Here is a 15,494-nt window from a genome sequence, read left to right as displayed (position 1 = left end):
CTGCTTGATCCTGGGAATCAAGCCAAGGAATTGTCAACAGCTTTCCCTCCAGCAATGGATTCCATAGAGGAATTATACTAGCACTTAAGTGATGAGAAAGAGAAAAGCAGTCCCTGACATTCAGGAACTAGCCCTTGGTGGTGTTGTAAGCAGGCCTGGCACTCACAGCTAAGTCTGATGTGCTCTGGTTGGACATAAGCGGTTTCACAGAACATCAACATCAGACAAGGCCACTCCATGACCACAATGCTTCAAAGCCAGAACAAGAGCACTCGGTAATTATGTATGAACACAGACAACACATGAACATTGTCCAAGTCACAAAATGCCAAACATCCTGTGCCAGCTAAGATGAGTGATGGCTGCTTCCTTGCCAATTACAGTCTGCCTTCCTTGTAAATAAGACTTATTGAGATACCCAATTATAAAATTGTCCCTGTTTTCTGACGGTGCAAGATCTGCCAAATCACCCAACTGAATCCCAAATCCTATAATAAGCTTTTTCTAACATCCTCTTACTGAAATGTCCATGGTTCCCCATGGCATGCATTCTGTCTCACTGCAACTGGTTATAAGTCCAACTTGTTCAATCCATTACTGATGGTCTTTGGCTTGAGGGCATTGATGGTGGACAGACAGTGGGACAATCGATACTTGGCAAATACCCATTAAAGGTATCTCTTCTTTGAAAGATAAGCAAACAATAAAATGAAACAAGACATGGAGTCTAGGGAAAAAATTACCACTGAATAAAGAAAAAAGAACTCTATCCCTAGACTTAGTTAGGATCCCAAGCTATACGTTCCCATAATTCCATTTTTGTACTGTTCATCATAGAATTCCAAAAAAACTAATATTTAACAGGAGAATTAAAATCCTAATTGGAAGTATTGAGGAGCCAAACTGATACTGTAGAATATGGAAGTGGTGATATCAAAAGGAAACTTTAGAGGTTTTCCTAGAATGCAGAGAAAGATAATGGGAAAACACATCGTGGACAGGAAGTGATTCAACCCAAGAAGTATTTGTGTTCCCAACGAAGAAATAAGAGTGAATGTAATAGAAGCAATGCTGGTTACTGTAGACTGGCTTCCTTGGAATGCATTCCAACCCTCTGATAGTATGCAGAGACTGGAAAGCCAAATCCCACTCTTTCCAGAATTGCTTGCAGTTTTGGATGTGATTTAAGTTCTGCAAGACGATGCACTCAAGTGAAACTGGATTTAGAACTCAGTCACGTGGGAGAGAGGGAAGTTGTGGGGCATCCAGTTTTCTGGTGCTGATTATGGCAGAGGCGACTCTAGAGGCAGCTTTCCAGTTCACCGATCAGTTTCCTGATGAGGATGGGGCGGCTGAGTTCCAGAGCCAGCAGGTGTGGCAGTGGCTCCTGTCTTGGCAGGCAGCCTCCTGATTCTACACTCCCTAGCTGTGGCTGGAGCAGCAGCTTTATTGGCAGCCCAATTCTCAGATGTGCCTTTGGGAGTCACTCATGGAAGGTCAGTCTAGAGCAGCACTATCCTACAGAAATGTAATGTGACACATAGATGTAATTTAAAATTTTCTAATAGCTGCAGTTAGTACAAAGAACTAGGTGATGCTAATTTTAATAATATACTTTATTTAACCCAAAATGTCCAAAATATTACCATTCCTACATGTAGTCAATATATCACAGTCCTTTTTTTTTTGTACTGATGCATATCTCATTTGAGAATAGCCACTTTTCAAGTACTCAGTAGCCATGTGTGCTTCCTATATTGGACAGCACAGGTCTAGAGTCTGTTTTTCAGTTCTCCTGGTGATTTAGTGAATAATTTAATACCTTGTAACAGATCTCTCTGCTTAAACTGGTGAGTTGTGTTTTCTGCAGTTGAATACTGGCTGATAGAGAAGCAATAACTGGATAAGAATAAACATGAAAAAGATTCAATATTTACCAGCAAAATTAATAAAAAGAAAAGCATACCCAGACCCACTCAGACAAATTCTTTGAATTGTAAAGGTAAAGAACCTCAGATGCATCCAGACAACCTCCCCTGCCCCCTTGCAAATCTATTAAAGAACAATATACGGATTGGCCTCAGCCTCCTTTCCTGCAAAACTAAATGGCAGAAGGAAATGGACCAATGACTACATATATATTTGGGGGATAAAAGATATGGCTTGAGAATTTTATACTCAGTCAGGTTGTTTTTCAGGTGTAAACAGAGCAGAATGACCTTTAGGTATGCAAAGACTCATGAAATATAGCATGCATAGAGCTTTCTTGAAAAATTTATTTGCAGTTTTTTTTCATATCATATTTTTTCATATCAACAGATTTTTCCCTGTTTTGCTTCTGCCTCTTTTTGTTTCATAATTTTTTTGTTCTTTTTTTCTGGCTATTTTTCTTTAATTTATCTTTTGAGGATACTAAAATATATTTATTTTTAAAAAATTTAAAGTGTGTCCTTTTTATTTTCTTAGTAGTGATTGGTAGTGTTGGTTATCTTTCTTAATATTAGTTTTCTGGATTTCAGTTTGCAGGCCTTTCTTGGGAAGGAGGATGGAAGATTTTATTTCTTTATTATTCTGTCTATTGTTTCCCTCTGATTCCCCCCACTCCCCATTCTAACAGTTTGAGGTTTGTCTCCACCTGGTCCATAGAGTCCCCAGGTCTTGTATCAGCTGCTTGGTGTTCCTGCCCCACAGGGATGTTGGGGCTATCACAGATACAGTCCCTGGGCCCATAGATGATCTGCCTGGAACCCAAGTGGAGAGGCTGAGGCTTGCCTTCCTAAGCTTGCAGCATTACAGGTGCTGTGGTTGTGGTCACAGGCAGCAATCGGTAGCAGCTGTTTTTGTCCTCCCTTCTTGAGGTGGGGGGCCTCACCTTAGCCCCTGGTCCCAAGCCAGGAGCCCAGACTCCTGTGGGCTATTCCTATTCCTGTCGCTAGGGGCTACAGTCAGCTGGTATGCTCTGGGATGACCCTATTGTTTTACAGCCAGAGTTTGTTCTAATTGGTTTCAGCATCCGTCCTCACTGGTTGGTGCCTGTGAGGTGCTGGTTATTAATATTAACAATATCAATCCTGCTTGTTACCCCACAGAAGCTGAATTGCTGACCACCTCAGATTGCTTCTGACCTGGAGCCCAGCAGGCCTGTAGCTTTATCCCCATTTATTGCTTTTCATTTCGGTTCTAGTCTGGGACATGTGTTCATTTTGGTTTTGAGCATGCTTTTTTTCTTCTGTATTTATCTTTTATGCAAAGGAGCAGAGGAGAGGACCTCAAAATAAATACTTACTATGTCATTTTCTTTTTTTGAAGATTGGCACCTGAGCTAACATCTGTTGCCAGTCTTCTTCTTCTTTTTCTTACTATGTCATTTTGACAAGAAGTTTTCTTGAAGTTGTGGTCCAGATAACCAAGACATTTATCAAAATGAAAGTTATAGTATTAAAGAGTTGGTGGAGAGTGCTGAAATTTTTAAAATAAAGTCTAATTGACTAATTGTAGACACAAAATTAAGTGTTAAAATTCTTTAAAGTGAATATATAAAATTTAAAATTAATAATTTTCCTAATAATGTAGTGTTATTATAATATGTGAAATAATAATAAACACTAGAACTTGGGAGTGGGTGAAGAGAAATAAATACTACAAAATTAATATGCACATTTTAAACAAAAATTCACATGCACTTAGAAATGGGGGAAAAAAGAAAGAGAGCACACAATTTATTTAAATAATTCATGGTTTAAAGTGGACATTACAAACTCCAATTATAGACTATTTAGAAAATATGGAAAATGAGAATACCATAAGGGATGAGGCCAAAGTTGTGTTCAGAAGCAAATTGATATTCCCAAGGGAATTCATTATTCAACAAGCAAGGCTTTAACCCAAGAAAAACAAACTGAACCAAGTTAAGGAAAGCAGTAGTAAGAATGAAGTATTAAATAAACTTAACACAAACCTTTGAATTAGAAAACAGAAACAATATAGATTTAATACATTAAGCTAAGAGCTGATTCACTGAAAAACCACTATCTTTATCAAGAAAACCTTGTGAAAATAGAGAAGAAAAAATTAAAAAGTTAAAAATGAGAAATGGGATAAAATCAGAGACATAGAAGAGGTTAAGCTTTTATATAAAGAAGTTGTTTTTTGTAAGAAGAATTACCAAAGTTTATAGCTGATAATACTGTCATGTATAATTGAAATTTGCTGAGAGTAGAACCTAAATGCTCTCACCAAAAAAAAAAAAAAAAAAAAAAAAAAATGTGAGGTGATGGATATGTTCACTGGATGGAGGAATCCTTTCACAATGTATATGTATATAAATCATCACAATGTGCACTAAATATCTTACAATTTTATTTGTGAATTATACCTCAATAAAGCTGAAAAAAAATAGTGCTCCATTTAAAAAAAGTGATAGAGGAATAAGTAAAAGAATATTGGCAAAAATGTTGTTTACTGTTGAAGCTGAGTAATGGATATGTAGGGGTTCATTACACTATTCTCTCTACTTTTATGTACGCTTAAAACTTTTCAGAATTAAAAGTTGAAAAATTTATAAGAGAATGTTGTGTCTGACTCTATGCTGATACATTTGGAAATCTCCCTAATGAAGTAGATGGTTTTCTGAGAAAACACATTACTAAAACTGACTCAAGAAGTGGAAAATCTGAATAGAACAACAATCCTGGAAGAAATTACAAGAGAATTACCTCCAAAAGAGATTTTTAAGATCTGATAATTTTATTAGTGAATTTCTTCAAGAAACGTATAATTCTTGTACTCTGTTAAATAGAAATAAATGATACCGTCAAATTCATTCTATAAAGTTAGCACAACCTTACTACTAAGACCTGATAGATGAACAACAAAAATGTCAAACTGTAGAACAGCTTTATTTGCAAATATATATGGGAAATTTCTGAGTGAAATAAGAAGGAAATGAAACTCAGTTGCATTCAGTTGATCGATCTCCTCCTAATCAATTTATCAGATTAAGAAAAGATCATCATTTCCTCTGTGAAACATACTGACTGATATTCACAGAAGGACAAATGTTCATACCAATTTGCTCTGGTGTGTTCTTGCTGGTTTACTCTGATTATGACAGGTTTCCAAACCAGTTTGTGTCAACTGTACTTCTTTATTTATGTAATGTAATTAAATATTTATGTACACTGATGAAATATGAGCATGGAAAAAAGAATTGTTCCTGTGAAAGCTAAATTGAATGTATTGGAAAAACTCAGTGCAAGTGAGTCAGTAAAAAATTAACTTAGGTAAGGATGAGACAACTATAAAATTTGAGAAAAAGTCACAAAAGTCTAGAAGTCTGCATGCATATTGTTTTATAAACAACTTACAATTCTGTTCTTTAAAGAAATAGGGAATATCTTCTTTATGGGAAATGGCAATCCATTTGGGATTTAATTTAGGTAAAAAAGATGGTACAGAGTTCTAATTAGCAAACTGATAGTCAAAGAAAAGACTTTTCCCTACATATTAGGTAAGGTAACACTAGCTGTTATACTAGACAAACCCCCAAATCTCAATGGCTTAATACACTAACCAAAAATCAAATCTTACTCAAATAAGTTTAATATTAAAGGGCAATTACTGGCACATGTATAGGGATTATATTAAAAACATTTAACAACCAGTGCAAGATGAGTATTGGCCAATTAGAATGGACACTCAACTAATAAGAATGAATGCAAGCCATGTACAACCAAGATGGCTAGTCCAGTGTGTACAAGTGAATAGATATACCTGGGCTCATGTGATTGAAAAATCCTGAAGCAGGCTTCCTTCAGGTGAGGCTTGATCTGGTGGTTCAACAATATACCAAATATACTCAGTTGATCTCTCTGCTCCACTTTCTTTGCTGTGAACTTGTCCTAAACTGATTCTCCAAGATGGTTGACAGCAGCTCTTAAGGTTATGTGCATCAATATTCTTGTTTAGCAAGAAATAGGGAATATTTTTGTGTCAGCCTTTATAGCAAGACTCCTGAGATTCACCCTGATTAGACTGACTTGGGTCACATGCCCACCCTTGTGCCAATCATGGGCATGGCTTGTGTTGATTGACTTGGTCAAGGTCTATACCCAACCTGTTGTTGCAAGGGGAGTCAGATTTTCTTGAACCACTTGGATCCCTTGACAAGCATTAAGAGCTGTGGGGAAGGAATGAATGTGGATTCTGAGGAGATAGTCAACAAATATCCTCTATATTAAAGCAAAATATGTTGCAATAAAAAAACCAACATGCTAATTATAATGGATTAAAGGACGTTCTATATAAAAATATATGGCAAAGAGTAAACACTAATATCTCCAAAGAAAAATGGGCAAAGTGCATAAATAAGCATAGAAAGAATATAACTGGCCAATAAGTATGTGAAAAGGCACATAATTTCATTAGTAATCAAAGAAATGAAAATAAAAACTGTCAACGTCACACTGCTTTTCGTGTAGTTAATTGAATAAGTATTATCCAAGGAGCGGGATTGTCCCGAATAATCCTGTGTGCTTACCTGGTGTTATGGACTGAATTTTGTCCCATCCAAGATTTCATAGGTTGAAACTCTAACCCCCAAAATGACTGCATTTGGAGATAAGGGCTTTCAGGAGATAATTAAAGTTAAATTAGGTCACAGGACTGTTGGTCCTTATAAGAAGAAGAGACACCAGGAGTTCATGTGCATGACAAGGCCATGCAAGGCCACGATGAGAGGGAAGCCAAGGAGAGAGACTTAGGAAAAATAAAACCTGCCGACACCTTGATCTTGGACTTCCAGCCTCCAGAACTGTGAGAAATACATTTCTGTTGTTTAAGCCACTCAGATTATAGTAGCCCTAGCAGATTAGTATACCTGGGTTGCCTGGACCAGAGGCTAACTAGGAGTCAGGGCCTTGCCCTTCTCGCAGTTGGAGGGGCAGTGCCCAAGCTCAGCTTCTCATGGAACCTGGGCTTCTTCCCCGTGCCAAGGCAGGGACTGAACTGAAGCATCCTTGGGGTTCCAGAGCCTCCAGGTGCTGGGCAGCTGGCATTCCAAGACAATTCCTGTAAGTAGCTGGTGCCCCCAAACCAGACTGCTTGGCGTGCTGATAAGGCTGCTCTCTCATGGCTTGTCATATAAGAAGGAATAGGGCATGGGTCCAGCAGACCCTGGCATGCTTCTTCTCGGAATGAGGGAGTGACTATAGTCCCTTGTCATGCTGACCCTGGCCTTGAAACTTTCTTTATCCAATTAGGCCCATTCCTTAGCCTACGTCACGTGATGTGAAATTTCACCCAAACCCTAGTGGATTAAATGGCAACACCAGCTGCTATGCTAGACAAACCCCCAAATCATGTTCAAAGGAACATCTTACATAGAAGAAAGATTAAAAAAATGCTATCCTCAATGATGATGAGGTGCAGGTGATGAACATTCTCAGCTTGTCTGTTAGCCTAAAGCTAGTTACAACCTTTTGTAGAAGCAATTTATGATGTGTTTAAAGAGTCTTCAGTATACCACTTTTTAAAAAATATGGTAATATACTTATTAAATAGTGTATTTATTGCTATGCATCAAGATACCAGGGAAATTTGACAAAGTATGTAGTGTTAAACAGAAAACATTTTGGCTGTAACATTAGAGTTAAAAAATGCATAAAATTCTATTTTCTTCCCCTGAAGACACTGCATGTACATTGTTATTGATAAGTTAGATGGAGAATCCGTGGAACAATAGAAAAGCTGTCACTCGCTGATCACGATTTCAATGGCAGTCTTTAAGACACACCTCTGTGCCTGCTGCCCTGCTTTGAAGACCAAAACTGCAACCTAAACACCTAATGTGGGTCTGAGCAGTGAGGCCATCTTGTGGCCACTTGGAAGTTTCTGATTTCTGACACCCAGCGGTGTCCACATTCCTCCGCTGCAGCCCCTCTCACGGAGGTGCCGTCTTGAACGTGAAGCTGCTGCACAGTGGTGAGGACCTTTGGTATTTCCTGCACTAAATCTTCTGGAATGAGTCCAAGATTCAATTGCCAAATCCAAATTCCACTGTCTGTGGGCTGGTTAGTGTTGTAGAAGGATTTCATGCTATGTGGTATGTATGCACATGTCCTGTCTGTCACCTGTTCACAGATAGGCTCATCTATCAATCATCTTGTTGAAATGGAAAGTTTTAAAACAAAAAGATTCCACTGGAAATACATAACGATCGGATACTGTGAACAGAAGCAGGACCAGATTGGAAGGACAGTACATAGAAAGAGAAACATATTTCTGGATTTTCCTAGTCTCACTCCTTTGTGGATAATTTATAAACAATTATAGTCAGCGCCCAGAAAACATGTTAACCCCTGTGTGAGTGAAAGAGAAATGTTATTAAGATATAAAGAATAAGTGAGTCATATTTTCTAACAGTCTCTTTTCCTGGACAAAGCCCTAGACAGAGACAAGAATCTACTAGAATTCTGACTTGAGTTGTGACAAGCAAATTTATCTTTGCTTAGCAAAGATATGCAAATACCTGGAGCATCGTTTTGATGATTTTATCTCACTGTGCTGTGAAATCACAACTTCTACTTGACTCTACATTACCAATTAGCTTTATAAATGTAGTTTCTTTTCAATTATCCTTGTGTATGAGATACAATATCCCTTTCCAATCCTCAAATTCTCTTATTTCTTGTATTTTTTCTCTTGTGAATCAAAAATGTAAAATTTCCTTATAGATTAGAGATACAAAACCCAAAAAGCACATTTTGAGCAAAAAGTGGTTTTCCCTCCTTTTAATCACTTAAGTTTTCTTGAACTGTCTTTTTGGGTTGGAATGCCACATACTGGCTTGAATAACTGTGTGAATTATGAAACAAATGCAGACCTGTTCTTTGGCTACTTTGAGCTAGTGCAGAGAGATCAAAGGAACTGGAAGGAAAAACAAAGACCAAAGAGAATTGGAATGCATAGTGAATCTCTGTCTGAAAAATATATTGCAAACTTTAGAGAGCTGCACTGTAATATTAACAGCCTATGCTTGTCTAGCGATTTCTAGTTTCTAAAGCGCTTTTATGTCCCTTAGCTCAGGACCACCTTAAAGAGAAGGGCAGGCCAGGCATTATTGTTTTCCTATTTCAAAGGAGAGCACAAACTTGGAGAAACTGAGTGCATAGCATATGGCAACCCACCCTATGAACACGGGAACTGGTATTTGAATATGGGTGTGCTGACCCCAAATTGTAGCCTCTTTCTGCTTCACTGCAAATTTCTCCACTTCGGTATCCTGTGTTCTCACGTGTTCAGCTAGGAGGACTCAAGGCTGTTGATCTTGCATTCCTGGGTCTCCTCCACACCCTCCATCTGCATACTACAAATGCTTTTTCCATGGAAGAACTCCAGACAGGGAAATATTTTGGAACTAGTCTGATATAAATACCAAACCCTATTTGTAATTTCTGCTTAGCCTATGACACTTGAAGGACTCCAAGGAGTGACAATTGTGAGTCCATGTGGCATCCCTTCTTGGGGCAGTGGGGAAGGGGGAGTGGCAAGTCAAAGGAGATTAGAATTATCCAGCCCCAGCTGAGCCCAGCTGCCAGGGACTAAGCTGAATTGGTAGTCAGAGGAAGACCCAGCAGAGAGCTCTGAATCAAATTTCAGTGGTTCCACCTCGAATGGGATTTTCTCATGGCTCTGGCAAGAACCATGCTGGATTTAAAGTGAAATTAAGCTGTGGACTCTGGGGGACAGCACAGGAAATTACAAATGATAGCTGCTTGTCTCAATAACCACATCTGGTCGAGAGGCCCAATCCAGGGCCCCTGCTATGTGAAAAACGGGGATGCACTAGGATCCAGTTTTGAGCCCCTGGGAAAAGTTGTTTTAGAGCAGAGCAGAGACTCAGAAGGTTGGTTCTATTTCTTTACTAGCCGTGTGATCTTGAATCAGGCATACGGCTTCTTCAAGTCTCAGTTTGCTAATCTGCAAACAGGAGAGTAATAATACTTGTCTCTCAGGTTGTTTTTTTGTTTGTGTTTTTTTGGTGAAAAGCATTTTGTAAGCTGTAAAGTGTTCTAGAAATGCAGAATTTGTTATTATTGTTGTTACTTACAGGTGTTTCCTGGAGGAAAAGCGAATAGAGAGGGGCAGGCCTAGTGGCGCAGTGGTTAAGTTCGCACGTTCCGCTTCCGCAGCCTGGGGTTGGCCGGTTTGGATCCCGGGTGCGGACATGGCACCGCTTGGCAAGCCATGCTGTGGCAGGCGTCCCACATATAAAGTAAAGGAAGATGGGCATGGATGTTAGCTCAGGGCCAGTCTTCCTCAGCAAAAAGAGGAGGATTGGCATCAGATGTTAGCTCAGGGCTAATCTTCCTCAAAAAAAAAAAAAAAAAAGAGAATAGAGAAGCATAAAAAATAAGTGGGAGTACTGAAGAGAAGAAAAAGGAACAGTGATAAGACAAAGTAAATTTTTAAGTATTTATAGGCACCTGGAACCATGCTAGGAGCTATACAAATAAGGTTACCAGAATATAACCTGTTAATCCAAGGCTGTTGCATGAAATGGCGCAAAGCTGATATGCAATGGGGTAGAGGAGGGAGTTAGAGGAGGAAAGAGGAGTAACATCAGTGTAATGCCTGTGATGTGCAAGGCATTGTTGAAGATAACATTTCTCATTAAGCCTTCACATGAAGAACGTACCCACCTCATTTTAGGGAGGAGGAAACCCAGACTCAGAGACATTGAAATTTGCTCAAGGCCAGGTGGCCAGTAATTGATAGAGCTGGGACTCTGCCTCTAAAGCATATCCTCATATGCAGACAGTGAGTCAACCAATAAAGTATAAATTAGGTAATTCACAGGATATGTTATCAAAAGGGTGAAGTCTGAGAAACAAAAAGGCAGCCCTGACAGCTAGAGTGACCAACACATCCCTGTTTGGCCATGACTGTCTCCGTTTTAGCACTGGAAGTAGTGGCCCAGTCCCTCAGTTGGCGGCCTCCTGGCTCCCAAGCAAACTGGGACAGTTGGTCACCCCACAGCTGAAAGCTAGTAACTGCCTTACTTGCTACCAGTTGGGTCATACTGTTCCCTTGGTGAACATAAGCAGTTTCACGGAATATCAATCTCTGATGAGGACTTTCACGGATGTGATGGAACAGGACAAAAATAAGACCACTCCATAATTAAGCCTGAGCAGGGATAAAGACAGACATGATGCAACTGCAAAAATGATCAAACACTTGCCTCTCCTGGCTATCAGGAGTGATTACTGCTTCTTCTTCAATGACACCTCTAGCCTTATTTCTTTCCTCCTGCTCATCAGGTAAAAATTAAGATAATCATTCAACTTCCCTGCTTTCTGACAGCTCCCAATTCACTTCCTCGAGCCCTTCCCCAAATAAGCTAGTACAGGCCCAACTCCTAGAACAAATCCTTCCTGATACCCTCTTTTGGAGACACTTTGTGATTGCTCATGATGTCCCCATTAGGGAGCAGTCCCAACCCTCTTTGGCCTTAGATGTGTTCCTGGATGGTCGTTGACTACAGGACATTGTTGGGTCTTACCCGAGGGCAATGTGTGAAGAGGGGCCATCTTTTACTTGTGATAGTGTAATTCTCTCTCTCTGGGCCATCTCTACAGCTAGACCCGATGCTTCTTCAAAGCAGTATCACTTACTAAAATTGATAACTAGCATTTATTGAGAACTTCCACTCACCAGACGCTGCTAGGCTCCCCCCATGGATTGACCCATTTAAGGCTCACCTGCACTTTCTGAAGCAGATGCTGTAATTCTTATTTCACAGATGCCAAAGAGGAGACTGAATGAACCTACAGAAATTGCCCATAGTTGGTAAGGGGAAGAGCCAGGATTCAGAACCATTGAGTTTGACTCTAGAGCCCTACTGGCACTCACAGAACACTCAATGTTTGGGAAATAAGTCAATGACCAACTTATCTTCAAAAGAGTCAGAGAAAATCTTGGAACCATAATAGTACTAAAGTCTCCTGCCCTGAGCCATACACTGTTTTGAATACTTTATGTTTATTAACTTGATGCTTACAACAACTCCATACAGTGGGTACCACTATTACCTCCATTTTACAGATAAGGAAACTGAGGCCTGAAGAGGTACATAAAGCATTTATATAGAACTTATAATGAATAAAGTTATTTTCACATTTACATTTTCTAGGCCCTGTGAAATACTGCGTTTCATTAATCAAGATGTCATAGATTATTATGTGCTACTAAAACTAAAAAAAAGCTGCCAATTGCAATTTTTAAGAAGCTCCTGATTTTATTCAGCTTTCAGAGATGCTAAAATGTAAAGAAAGAGTAACATTTTAGAATTGATGAAATGGAGTAGGTATTATTTACCCCATTGTACAGAAGCAGAACCTGGGCTCAGAAATAAGTACATTTCTAAAGGTCACAAATGTGGCAATGGAGGGACTCGAATCCAGGTCCACAAAATATTCTCTTTCTTCAGTGCTCTTCTAAACATTATGGGAATCTTTGACCCCTGATTACAAAGGAGGACCAATTAAGTGTGTCTGACTCTAGGGCATCCCTAAGACAGAAGACTGTTTGGGCAAGGGAACACTTTTTGTTCAAATCACATTGTGTGGATGGCCAAGTACTTCATCTAAATGCAGAGTGAGCTCTTCTTCTTTGCTTTTTTCACCTGAGTAAGACATTAGGTTCCTGTGGATCCTTTGGCCAAAGAGATTGTGTGAATGAACTCAATGTACCTGGGAGATGCTTCTCTTTTCCAAGCCTCAGAGATTCTCTGTAGAACTCTCTCTCCCTGGGCTTCCCCAGTTGTGGTTTAGGTCTGGGATTGTCAACTTGCTTTTGGTTATCTTGGGTCAAAGATCTTGCAAGGAGTCTGACTCCATTTTTTGATGTTTGACTGTGGATAGCTTTTCTTTTTCCACCCTGGGAAAGATTCACTCTGAGCTAACATCTGTTGCCAGTCTTCTTCTCTCCTTTTTTTTTCTCCCCAAAGTCCCAGTACGTAGTTGTATGTTCTAGTTGTAAGTCCTTCTATGTGAGCTGCCGTCACAGCATGGCTACTGACAGATGAGTGCTGTGGTTCCATGCCTGGGAACTGAACCTGGGCTGCCGAAGCAGAGCATGCTGAACTAACTGCTAGGTCATCAGGGCTGGCTCTGTGGACAGCTTTTAAGCCTCACCTCTTCCTCTTCCCCTCTGCCCTACAGGGAGGCAAGCCAATAAGAAAGCCAGAGTGCTCTCTCCTTTGGTGCTGGTGGGAGATTGAAAGCACACAAGCCCCTGCCAATGTGTGGGTGAGTACTCTTACTCTGGCCCCACCCCCTGTCCACAACACATAACCCAACCCAACGTCCTTCCTTGGGTTCGCAAGCCATTTTGGACCTGATTGGAAGGCCTGCCCTGCTCTCTCCAGAAAAGCCTCAATTATGTAAATAATAAACCTTTTCATAGCCTTTTGGTATGTGTGTGCCATCATCAGCCTGGACATCCAAACCAAATTCTGAGTAGGGGTCCCTCCTGCTTCTGCAGATCCCTCGGGTCAACTCAGCTGAGCTGCATCATCTCAAAGCTATTTAAAATCTTTTAACAGAGAAAAATATTAATCATTCCTACCTAGCTGCTTTTAAAATGAAGAGAAGTCATGCTCACCAGCTTCTGTGTTTAATTGAAAGTCTATAGACACCTGTCTATAGCGGTTTGCTAGGAGAGCTGGCATTAAGTGATGGCTATGTGTCCTGCATGGGACAGGATATTGAAGATTAAGGTAGGCGAGGGAAGACATTCCATACTGTTGTTTGAAATAGGCAAGGCTAAGAGAATCTGGATGGCTTTAAAAGCTTTTTCTGGAGCAAATGAGAGATGAAATGGATAAATCAGACAGTAAAAGAAAAATGAGCAAAAAAGACCAGTGAATTAGAGACAGAGAGATTATGAAACTGGAGGAAAAACAAAGAGGAAAATTAGAAATAAAAAGAATGAAGAATGAAAAACTAGAACTAACAAATTGCCAGAGAGGCCTGGTACATTAAGAAATGAGAAGAGAAATGAAAAGAGAATAATTGGACAAGGAGAAGGCAGTAAACAAGGTAAAAATAATAGAAGGAAATAATATTCCCGTCTTGTATAGGCTTTTAATCAGGAACCACAAAGTTTTACTGCATGAAGATTAAAATACATCCACTTCTGGGAGGTGGTATGAATGGGGCAAGCTAGTTGCTGTTTGAACACGATTCACAAAGTAATTACAAGTTCTAACAATGTCATTCCCAGGACTGAATCATTAATCACCATTTGCGATGATGTTGAAACCATAATGAGTAAACCCATACCAACGCTTTCCAGGTCAATTTCAAGCTCTGTTATAAGAGGTATGGAGAGAAATCGATGGCATATTATTTTCTTGATTCTGAGTCGACATTTCAAACAGCACAGTGTGAAAATATAAAGACAGTGCCCTTTTAGAGGTCAATAGTGATTTCCATTACAATCCCTGATTTATCATTCAGCCCAGAAGATTTATTCCAGGCTGGGATGTAACATAAGAGTTTGCTCTACACAAGGGAAAAGCAAAGCAGAAAAAAAATTACTTAGTAGTTTTAAGGGCCTTCCCTCCACCCTTTACTTTTTCCCCTTTTGGCTCAAAAGGCAGGCATCTGAAAAGACCAGATATTCAAACACTTACATTGGAGTTTTCTCTGTTTTGTGATATATTTTCTTTCATCCCTCCACAGAAGCCCTGCTCGCAGTAGTCTGAGAGGTCTGGGGAAAATGCCTTTCAGAGTTTCTCCTTTTTGGCATCTTGAAGAAGTATTCTCGAAGAATGTTAAGGGTCTCTTCCCAGTTCTCCATCTGCCTTCCTCTATCTGGCTTTGCTTCTGGAGAATTCTTCAGGCCGTTTAACCATCCAGGAAAAGAATGATTTCAATAGAGAGGATCTCAAATATTTAAGAAAGGGCTATCCTATGTGGCTTCTGCTGACACAGGCAAGGTTCTCAGCTTCACTGGCAGCTCAGTGGCTGGGGGTGCTCTAGGCCAAACCAGAGAGCGAACTGGCTGGGAGGCTGTAGAGTAAGCCATACGACCATAGCTGGATCAACAAAGGTGATAGAAAGTATTATTTTGTAGCTTTATTTCCCTTAGTTATATTACTGGCCACTAGTATTGTGGGTACCCAAACTGATGGAAAATGACTAAATTAACTGGGCTGCCTGAGCCTCTGGTTATTTTGTTGACTTGAGTGGTGCTATTTGCTCTCTCTCCTAATTATTAACATTGACCTGGCAGACTTAACCAATGTGGCCAAATTCAGAATCTTTACAGAGAGCGTCTGAAAATAGGTGTATTTGTGGTCAAGGCTAGTTGTGGGTGGGAGAGGGGAAACTTACTCCCCCCTCCTGTTGTTTTCCTCCACGGGAGAGACTGGGAGCCCCAGTAGCTGACTGGCCTGTCCGTTTCCTCCCTCTCTGCCTGAAGAAGGT

The 15,494-nt window shown here is 40.0% G+C and overlaps 1 long non-coding RNA gene across 1 annotated transcript in view; it reads left to right on the top strand.

Moving 5' to 3' along the window:
* Positions 1–1,055: 1,055 nt before the first annotated feature.
* The window catches only part of LOC123283251 (uncharacterized), a 141,178-nt gene continuing 126,739 nt past the window's right edge, over positions 1,056–15,494 (top strand). The window contains exons 1-2 of the long non-coding RNA XR_011502654.1: positions 1,056–1,496; positions 13,224–13,310. This is a non-coding gene — a long non-coding RNA (uncharacterized lncRNA). The remainder of the gene's footprint in view (positions 1,497–13,223; positions 13,311–15,494) is intronic.

Source organism: Equus asinus, chromosome 4, assembly GCF_041296235.1.
Source record: "Equus asinus isolate D_3611 breed Donkey chromosome 4, EquAss-T2T_v2, whole genome shotgun sequence".
Classification (NCBI taxonomy): Eukaryota; Metazoa; Chordata; class Mammalia; order Perissodactyla; family Equidae; genus Equus; species Equus asinus.
The sequence above is the reverse complement of the archived record's forward strand: the minus strand, read 5'-3'. Positions and strand labels throughout refer to the sequence as shown.